This window comes from Pseudorca crassidens, chromosome 2, assembly GCF_039906515.1.
Source record: "Pseudorca crassidens isolate mPseCra1 chromosome 2, mPseCra1.hap1, whole genome shotgun sequence".
Classification (NCBI taxonomy): Eukaryota; Metazoa; Chordata; class Mammalia; order Artiodactyla; family Delphinidae; genus Pseudorca; species Pseudorca crassidens.
The window spans coordinates 107134905-107144878 of record NC_090297.1 but is presented as its reverse complement, the minus strand read 5'-3'; the positions used below and the strand labels follow the sequence as shown (position 1 = coordinate 107144878).

Below are 9974 nucleotides of genomic sequence, written 5' to 3'. Positions count from 1 at the left end.
AACGTTCTTCCTTTCTGAAACTTTTACCTTCCCTTTCAAAAAAGCGAAACGGCCGAAAGGCAGGGGCTGAGGCAGCGGGCGCAGCTGCATTTTCCATCCCCAAGGTACAGGCCAGGAGTTCTGTTGCTGCCTGAGAGCCTGCTCAGCGCTAGGAGCCAGCCCTCCTTTCTCCGCTCTGAGTCACTGCGGAGTCCAGGCCACAGCCAGCTGACCCAAGTGCGCAAAGGACAAGGCTGACTTCGGCTCATTTTTACATCCGGAAATCCCCTCACCTCCTAAGCAGGCGCCTAAATCTCTTGCACATGTTCACGGGAGTTATGTCTCTGGAAACCAAGGAGTTCATCCCCGGCTTGGCTTCACACAAGTTCATCCCTTCACACTTGGCTTTCCCCCACCTCGCCACACTTACGCAACAGTTTGATTTGCGTGACGGAACAAAAGAGACCGAACCCAACTGTGCACCGGGGACTCGAGCCAAAGACACGGAAATGAACAATGTCAGGCTCCACGAACTGAGCTGGTCGCGGAAGGGAAGGAGTCCATAGCGGTGCCGTTAACCAGGAGAGCCCCCAGAGCCAGGGCAGACATCAGGAAGTGGACGGATCCGCCCATCACCTATTGACATCCCAGTCGGCACCTGACTCAAGAGAAAACGGAGGTTCACAGAGCATGACCTTGGCTCGGCAGCACACAGCACTGAAGCTAGACCAGGACGGACCTTGTGTCCTGTGTCAGAGCCCACAGCGTCGCCCAAGACTGCAGATGTGAAGGGTGATGAGCAGCCGGGCAAGGGCTGGGAGCCTTGCACAGCTGCATTCAGCCCTGGGCTTCTGGGAGATCTCCGTTCCAGCTCTCCGGGTCTCTGAAGTGTAATCTTTACTTTTACAATTTTCATCTGGAGATGCGAAGTCGCGGCTCCTCAATGGTTCCCTGGTGGTCTAGTGGCTAGGATTCGGCGCTTTCACCGCTGCGGCCCGGGTTCGATTCCCGGTCAGGGAAGCCTTTTTTTCTTTCTTTTTTTTTTTTTCTTTTTTTTCCCCTTCAGCATCTCCACTGGCAGGAGCCTTCCTCTTCCTGCCCCGACCAGAGCTGTGTTTATTTCAAGGTTCAGATGCAGAAGAGCTTCTGCACTGAGTCCCCAAATGCCGGTGAGTCCTGGCCTCAGGGTCCTTGACATCGCGCAGGCTGGAGGAGGGGAGATGTAAAGAACAGCCTGGGCTGGCCAGCTCTCGCCTCCGCTCTTTTCTCCCTGCATGTTACAAACCCGAAGGCTTATTTACAGAGTTTTCATCCCAAGAGCATCGGGGACTCAAGTTCCAAAAATTCATGAAAAACCAAAACCAATACCCTTTGAAACATACAGAAAAGTTGCAAGAGTAATAACATCGTATATTCTATACCTAAGTGCACAGTAAACATTTTCCCACGTTGGGTTTCTCACTCTCTCTCCGTATATAAGAATGGCGACACCACATGAGAGTTCCTTGCAGACATCTCCACTCAAGATTGCTCCTTTCGTTTGGCGTGTCTCTCAAAGCCAGCTTCTGCAGGACTTGTCCTCCAAGACCAGGGGAAGCGTTTGTCCTCGCGGGGACGCCCCCTTGCCCTTTCAGGAACCTGAAATCCGTTCTCTTCAGGCTGTAGAGAAGCTTTAGGAGGAGTTTTATTCAGCTCCCCCCGAAGTGCAGGCCAGACACGTTCTGTGCTGGTAGGAATCCCCCTGGACCGGCTGCCCTCCGGTCTCCTCCCGGTTGCCTTGGCGGGCAGTGGGGTCTTGGGTCAGCCTGAGCGCTGGAACTGCCTACCTCGGGAAAGGCCGTTCAGGGAAGTGCAGCTGCCCCTTGGCTGTTGCCTGGATCTCTGTGCCCTGCAGGGAGCGTAAAGTGTTCTGACAGGACACAAAGGTGACGAATCCTTCCCTGTAGTGAGTGGGAGGATGAGAGGAGCAGATGGGAAATGCGTCAAAGGCAGGGGGAGTATTCTCAAGTGCTTGTCAGAATTGTCTGCATGGGTGGCTGCCCTGTGATACTAGTGCTTAGTGTTGTCTTTTCCTGACCTTGACCCAGTCTAGGTCCAGTGTGATTAAGTGCTCTAAACCGTCCGTTTTTCTGAGGCTGTGGAACTCGTACAATTTTCCTGTGAGAAAGGCAGCACATCCTGGGAATTCGTAAGTGTCTACTCCACAGAGAGTCCAGAAGAGTCACGTGCTGCTGTCTCTGTGGTGCAGTGGGTTAGTGCGATCGCCTGTTAATAGAAGGGTTGGTGGTTCGAGCCCACCCAGGGACGGTGGGAGAGGTTTTAGAACTCATTCAGCATTTTCCGTGTTGATTACCATTCCCGGTGTTCCATGCTGATTATTACCTGTACATTTGCTCCCACAAAATTTACCGAATGCAGTTCGGGGTCCTGTCCACCTCCCGACTGCTGCCAGTCTTGGGCCACACTCCCCTTCCCAGCTCTATTGTCTGTCGTCTCTATTGGACTCTATACTTGCCTAATTTACGGCCTCCTGAAAGAGATCCAGGAATCCACGGTCTGGTGGGATAGTCTTTATTCGGCAAGTCTATAGACTTGGACTGAAAGTCATATTTTATGTGTCTTAAACTTTTCATCTGTGAACGTTAGTAATTGTTCTATGAATGATGTTAGCAGTGAACTCATCATCATAATTCTCCTCTGCATTATTTTTGATAAAGGCCTTTCTTCCATGGTTGTGTATTACTTGCTTTCATGGTTTCACGATGACAAATATGCTGCAACCATCATTATCGTACACACACCTCTGACCACTCATGAAAGTGTTTCCATAGCATAAGGAACTGGAAGTGCAAGTGCTACCTTTAGTGTTTCTAATGTTGGTAAATCCTTCAAATTCTCCTTCCACAGAACTGGGACTAAATCATATTCCATTTTATTTTCCAGTCTTTCAATGTCCCTTTCTTCATTTACTTGCCAACACGGAAATCTTTCTATACATCTCTCTATGATAGTCTAACTAATAAAGGGAGCAGTGCCCTCCTGTCATAACTAAGGGGAAGGACAACAGAGGGACATTGTGGGCATTACACAGAGATATTCTATTGCATATGTTCGAAAGCTCAACATTGAATATTTTTAAAATCCTCCAATAATGTAATTGTTTTCTCTGCTGACCTAGTCAACAGGGTCCAGAGAAGACTGCCCAGAATGACCTCTTTGATAACGTCCTGCCAAGCAACTTATCCAAAGAGAAGAATCTCACTGATCCCAGAGGTTTTTTCCTTCTCCCGTTTTCTCTGTTATTTATAAATTTTGCTTATACTTTTAATTTGATGAAAACAATCTAATGCCTGTCCTTCCCCGTATAAAAAGGGGAATTAGCATGTGAATAAGTGTTTCTATGTTATTCCTTGTCAGTTGTTTGTTTTTTTCTTTGTTTCTGTGTTTTTTGGCTGTGACTATAAAAATTAGCCCTTCTAAGACACATCGTGGGAGCCAACAGAATCCTGCCCCCCCACAGGTTCCTGCTTCAGACCTGGACCCTTAGAGTTATTAGCTCATGTTTCCTCTGTTCTGTTAAATCTCATGTGCAGAAATTGAGTATTTTGGCTTTTACATACTGTGTGGTTACTGGACAAGGGTATTATCTTTCTCTCTCTCTTTCTCTCTCCCTCTCATTTTTGCATCACTAATTTCTCCAAAAGTGTAGTAGCTACAATAAGGATGATCTTAATATGCAATGGTTCCCTCAAATGGAGCTCCAGAGTAATGAGGGGGATTAATACAGAAAGAATATTGAATTTTTAGCATGGAATACACAGCTTTCTTTCATTGGTATACTCAAGATTCTAAATAACTGAAAAAATTCAAACAAATGTCATTTAGGGATTCCTTACATCAGACTACAGAAAGCAGAGGAAAGACACATCATTACAAACAAGCAACCAAGTCAGCAACATGAGCACTTGTGGCAACCCTACAAGTCAAGATTTAAACCTTCCAGAACTGTAAGCCAGTTCAGTCCTTAATACAGATGGATGAGGAGCAATGACGTCATGCACAGATACATACCCTGGAGACTCAAAAGCATATCACAGAAGCACTCCGATTTTCACTGATGAGCTTCCTTCAAGGACCTAATGTGGCTGACTTATTTCATTTTGTTTCCCTCACTGTCAGTTGCTGTTAATACATATCGTTGCCTCTGCTTTCACCTTAAATAATGAGCACTAGTTTGATAAATTTTTTTCCCTTTAAATATATTTTCTCAGAAACAAAACAATATATTTTATATTCCTTGGGATAGAATAGACAAATTGGGCCTCTAAAAGTTTAAATTAATTAAAAATTAATTTCCCAATTAATTTCAGAAAAGTAACAATCACTTAGGTAAATATAAAATAAGAAAATTAAGAATTTCTGGGAAAAATGCATTACTACTTATGCTTTCAATGTGGTATTTATATGAGGAAAATTTTTGTTGTTGAATTGGTGACAAGGAACTATAAGAGATTCAGCTGTAGATTAAATTAATGGTCTTGATTACTGGGAAGAACAGTGAGAAATGAAATGAAATTGATTACAAAGACAACCCTTAATACTTTTAAGCAATTTAAATAATTTATACATTTTATATATAATGACATTTAAAATGTTTATGTCACGTGGTGTGTTTTTATCGACATTACTCAGAACACTTAGATTGGTTTAATAATTTTGGTCTAAAAATAACTATATATATTTTTTCAGATTATCTTATAATGTAGAAAATAATGGTTGTATAATATTCTGGTATGTAAGTCTTGGCTTTATTTTGGCTTAAACATCTGAGTTATGTTGGACTTCTTAAATTTCTTATACTGGTTGTAGCAGCTAAATAAGGAAACATATTCAGGAAGATTTCAATGTCATTGAAAAAATCATTTAAATTTATGTGTTGAAGTATATTAAATATACTAGTGAAGTACATTAAATATACTAATATCTTTAAAGAGGAATGAATACTTGTAATTCTAGAAACCAGATGACTCAATTATTCCGCTTACAATTTCTGGTAAATATTTTTAGGTGTCATCTAATATGTGATTCCATAAATACGAATATATGATTCCAACATTCTCATGTTCCATCATGTGTCAGCTTAAATTACAAATTCAACATCTAGAGTTAAATTTAAATCTTTGACTAACATTAAATTGATTTAATTAACGAATCATCTTTGGTTGCCTGCAAATTCTCTCTGTCTTTGTGCTTCCCATTTGCCCTGATTTCCTGATAGGTTGGCTGACAACAGTGCTTTCGTTGCGGAATGCTGTTGTTTTCTGGGTTCACAGATTTCTGGGTTCACCTATTTTGTAGGTTTGTGGCTGGTGCTGTGGCTATTCTTATGTGTCCGCTTGACAAGAGTTCAGTAGCGTGGCTTCTGTTTTCACTGCTCTGACACGGCAGAATCATAACCTTAATGCTGCGCACTGCACAGCCTCTGAAACCTTCTCAATCGCCTCCTTGCTTCTCGTTACACATTCATTTTCGCATGGCCCTTGCTTTTTATCACAGCAAGCACCAAAATCCAGCTTTGCACAGAAATGATATCATTGAAAAGATTGTAGGATAATCTAATGTTGGCAGATTTTACTATGTAAATTACACCTCAATAAAGCTTACTTTTAACAAAAAAGGACAAACAAAACCAAATGTTGACAGGATGGAGAGCACTGGAAATTCTTATTCATTTCTGGAAAGTGTATAAAAAAGTTCTACAGGTTGGAAGAAAATTTGGCAGCATCAGCTGAGGGTCATCCATACACAGTTACATGCTGTGGCCCAGAAATCGCACTTTTAGCTGTGCTACACCTTTGACCTGTGCTCTCCAATATGATAGGGACAAGCCACATGTAGCTACTGAACACTTGAAAGTTGCTAGGGCCACAGGGTGTAAGGATACTAGTCTGATGTAGTAAGTCTCCTAAAGCGTTAAAATAGATTAAACTAGAAAAATCAAAATTCCTTGTGACAGGTTTGAAAACTAATAAAGGGAAACATCACTAAAATGAAGTCGGGAGACCAGAAGTGGGAGCTCTCATGGGGTACCACTCAAGTTCAAAGACAGGAAGTGTCGTCAATTACAGACCCAGACAGAAGAAGCATCAATAGGAAAGAATCATGGATTACAGGCCCCAACAGAAAAACATGTACCTTGCATCTCCTGCAGGAAACCAGCAACTTGGCAATGAGAAACCATCATCACCCTGAACTTTCACTTTTCTTCAAAGGGCTTGGTTTCAAAACAACCTCCCTCAGCTTCCTCCTCTTTCTGTTAAGTAAGGTTCCTTCCTGTCTTCTGTTTGTGGGACTTGCCTATGGCTTTTGCTATAGCTTGCTTGTCCTGAATTGCAATTCTTCCGCTATTCCTGAATAAACCTTTTTTGCTGGAAAAAAACAAAAAAAATCGCAACTTTTATATTTATAAAGTTTTTACATTTATTTTGCTTCTTTGTTTTTCGCTGCGGTGGGTCTCCGTTGCTCGGCTACCGCTTTCTCTAGTTGCAGTGATTGGGGCCTACTCTTCATCGTGGTGGCTTCTTTTGTGGCAGAGCATGGGATCTCAGCGCACAGGCGTCAGTAGTTGTGGCATGAGGGCTCAGTAGTTGTGGCTCACGGGCTCTAGAGCGTAGGCTCAGTGGCTGGGGTGCACGGGCTTAGTTGCTCCACAACACGTGGGATCTTCCCAGACCAGGGCTTGACGCCCTGTCCCCTGCCTTGGCAGGCGGATTCTTAACCAATGTGCAACCAGGGAAGCCCCCAAAAGTATTATTTTTAAAGTCAGCACTGGCATTATTCTGCTGGAATGGGGTGCCCTAGAAAAATGTGTATTTTAACCAAAAGTCAAAAAAAATGTTCATACCTTTTCAGAATATCCTCAACTGGAAACAAGTGAAATGTCCAACGGTAGAAATCTATGTAGAGTTATATTCTTACAAGGAATACACACAGAGACAAAGAAGTACGTGAAAAATAGGGTTAAATTTCATAGACATAATGTTGAGTGAAAGAAGTCAGACCCATGCCCCTCCAGGCCCCCAAACCCAGTGCACACCCTGTGATCCAATTTATGTGAAAGTAACAGGCAGAGAGGTTGGGAGGGGTATGTGCATGATTCCTCTGAGCTCTTGCATGGGAAGAGTCATGAGGAAGCCTTTTGTGGTCCGGTCATATTCCATACCTTAGTTATTCAGGTTGCTTCATCAGTTATTCACGTTGGTGTACACTGGTAATGCTTTGGGAACTGTACACGCTTTGTACTTTATGCATATTATGCATCAGTTTTTAAAAATTTAATGCCACTTGGTTATTGTTAAAGGGATGTTGATACTTTTTCTTCGGCTTTATCCTGGGCTAGGAGGAAAAGTAGGTTCAAAGTACTTACTGGGATATTTTTGGTGTCCTCAGATTTCTGGCTTCCCTTCAGTATCGGATGTCTGACTACTTACTTGTATGTTGCTCACAACCATGACCCTAAGCTGACATTTCACTGTTAATACTGCGGCAAAGAGAGAAGCAAGAGTTCATGATCAAATCTTGCTCTGTTAAGAATCAACATGAGTCAAGGAAGGGGGAGGGTATATGAAATTGAGAAATTCTGATGAGGAAAGTAGTTCAAATAGCCTTAAGTAACTCAGAGGTGCCAAAGGGAGGACACTGGCAGGTCGTCCACAAAGAACAGCCGCCACATTCACGTCACCACTAAACTCTGAAGAATTTTTGGAGCCTCCACACATAGCCAAAAGCGTTTACCTGATTAGTTCGGAACGTCACGAGATTAACCCGTCCAGACTAGGTGTTTGATGGCTTTCCGCTCTCTGTTCCTCAAGGAAAGGGAAAACTCCCCTTTCTCAGGCGTTGTGTGTGTGTGTGTGCGTGTGCGTGTGTGTGTGTGTGTGTGTGTGTGTGTTTCCTCTCTTCTCTTTTCTGGCTGTTTTATAAATCCTGTCTTTTTTAATGACAACATCCTAATAACTGTCTCCCATTTTTATTAGGAACCATGTGAGCTAACTCAATCAAAATCACTTTACTACTTGAAGTAAGTCAGAAAGAGGGAAAGAAATATCGTATATTAATGCATATATGTGGAACCTAGAAAAATGGTACAGATGAACCGGTTTGCAGAGCAGAAAGAGAGACACAGCTGTAGAGAACAAACATATGGACACCAACGCAGAGAAAGTGGCAGAGGGGTTCGTGGTGCTGGGGTGAATTGGGAGATTGGGATTGACATATATACATTAATATGTATAAAATTGCTAATAAGAACCTGCTGTATAAAAAATAAAGAAAATTCAAAAATAATCTCTTTACCACTAATGTTGAAGTATGATTCTCATGTTCACATCTGTATACACTCTATTGGTAGCTTTGAAATGTATTCTTGGGTGGAGACTGCCATGGAAAGGGAAAGTTTAGGCCTTACATTGTTGGAAGATAGGTCCTTCTTAGTCTTTAAATAGACAGTTTCCAGTTAGTATGTGTTTAACAAGCTCATCGTCATTCTCTCTGCGTCTAACGTCGTGGCTTCTCCAAAGGTCCTGTTTACTCTTTCTCCTCTTCTTCTTCTTCATTTCGTTAATTAGTTTGGGGAGTTTTGTAGGCCTACCTTTCAATCTTCTTTTCCTTTTGAAATCTTGGAGGTTGAACAAGGAAGGGATGCAAATCTCAGTGAAGTTTTCTCAGTTACCCATGAGCATGGTGGCCAAGGGGAAGGGCTCTGGAGGCAAAGTGCCTGGGTCTGAGTGCTGGCTCTCACTGTCACGGGGGTGAGGCACTGATAAGGTTAGCTCAGCTTTTCAGTGCCTCAGTGTTCTCATCTGCAACAAGGGGTGGTAAAGTCCTACACTGTCCTCAGGGCTGTTATGTGGACTTAGTAAGTTATTCCAGAGTAAAGCACTGAGGAACAGTGCTGGTCACTCAGTAAAGCTCGAGAAAGCTGCTATTATCCTTATTGTGAAGTCTTTTATTTCCCCTTCTAACTGTACCACTGCTGACCTTCAACATTCCCCAGAACAAATTACGATTGTTTAGCTGACCTCTTCTCCCTCATATAAGTGACCTGCATCTGGAAAACTGGTTGGTGTGGATGGTGATCTAACTGGTGATCTAAAGGCAGTGGGGGACTGGATCCAGCTTCATCAGCTTCTTGGACCCTGGGCAGGCATGACGAGTGTTTAGCTCATGGTAGACAATCTCTTGCACATGTTTCTATAGCAAGAGCTTTTCATAGATAGTCAGACATACCTTTAGTATTATAAGAAAAGTGCAAGTATGTACCAGTGACCTGTCTTTTTGGTTGTTGTTGTTTGAAGAAATCAGAGGAAGAAAATAGAATTTACCTGGAAGTTGTAGATTTCCTCCTTCAGTTAAGACGGGGTGTTTGTAGCAAGCTAGCATTCACCCTGAAAACAAGTAAGTGAAGTGTGGATTAAAGGAATTCTGTTTGAAGCCTTTGGAGAAATGCAGCTGGGACCCACAGGATCAGCTCCAGAGAGAGAGAAGCTCACTGGAATGAACCTAATTCTCTACTTTTCCCCCTTAGGCCCAAAGGGCACTTGCGCGAACCCCCGGCTCCCGCGGCTTCTGGGAGCTGAGGAGTCAGCGGGGCGACCCCTGCACTCGGGGGCATAGCTGTGGATCCGAGGACTCTGCGGTCGGTGCGGGAGCCCAAAGGCCGACTGTGGGAGGCTCGGGGGTCCTCCCTTCTGGGCAGGCTCGGAACCCTAAAAGCAGGACCTCTTGGAAGCCGCAGACTCCTTGCCTGAGAGGTCTTGGGGCTTCAAGGCCCATTCTTCAGTTTAAAAAGTTGGCGAGTAGGGCAGTGCTGGCAGGACATACGGATTTCAGGGATGTGTCACTAAACTGTAGCACCGGCACTGTTTCCGTAGTGTAGTGGTTATCACGTTCGCCTCACACGCGAAAGGTCCCCGGTTCGAAACCGGGCGGAAACA

At 43.6% G+C, this 9974-nt stretch overlaps 1 non-coding gene across 1 annotated transcript; it reads left to right on the top strand.

Moving 5' to 3' along the window:
• The first annotated feature begins 9901 nt into the window (after nucleotides 1-9901).
• TRNAV-CAC (transfer RNA valine (anticodon CAC)) lies at nucleotides 9902-9974 on the top strand. The gene has a single exon. It is a non-coding gene; the product is annotated as a tRNA-Val (tRNA).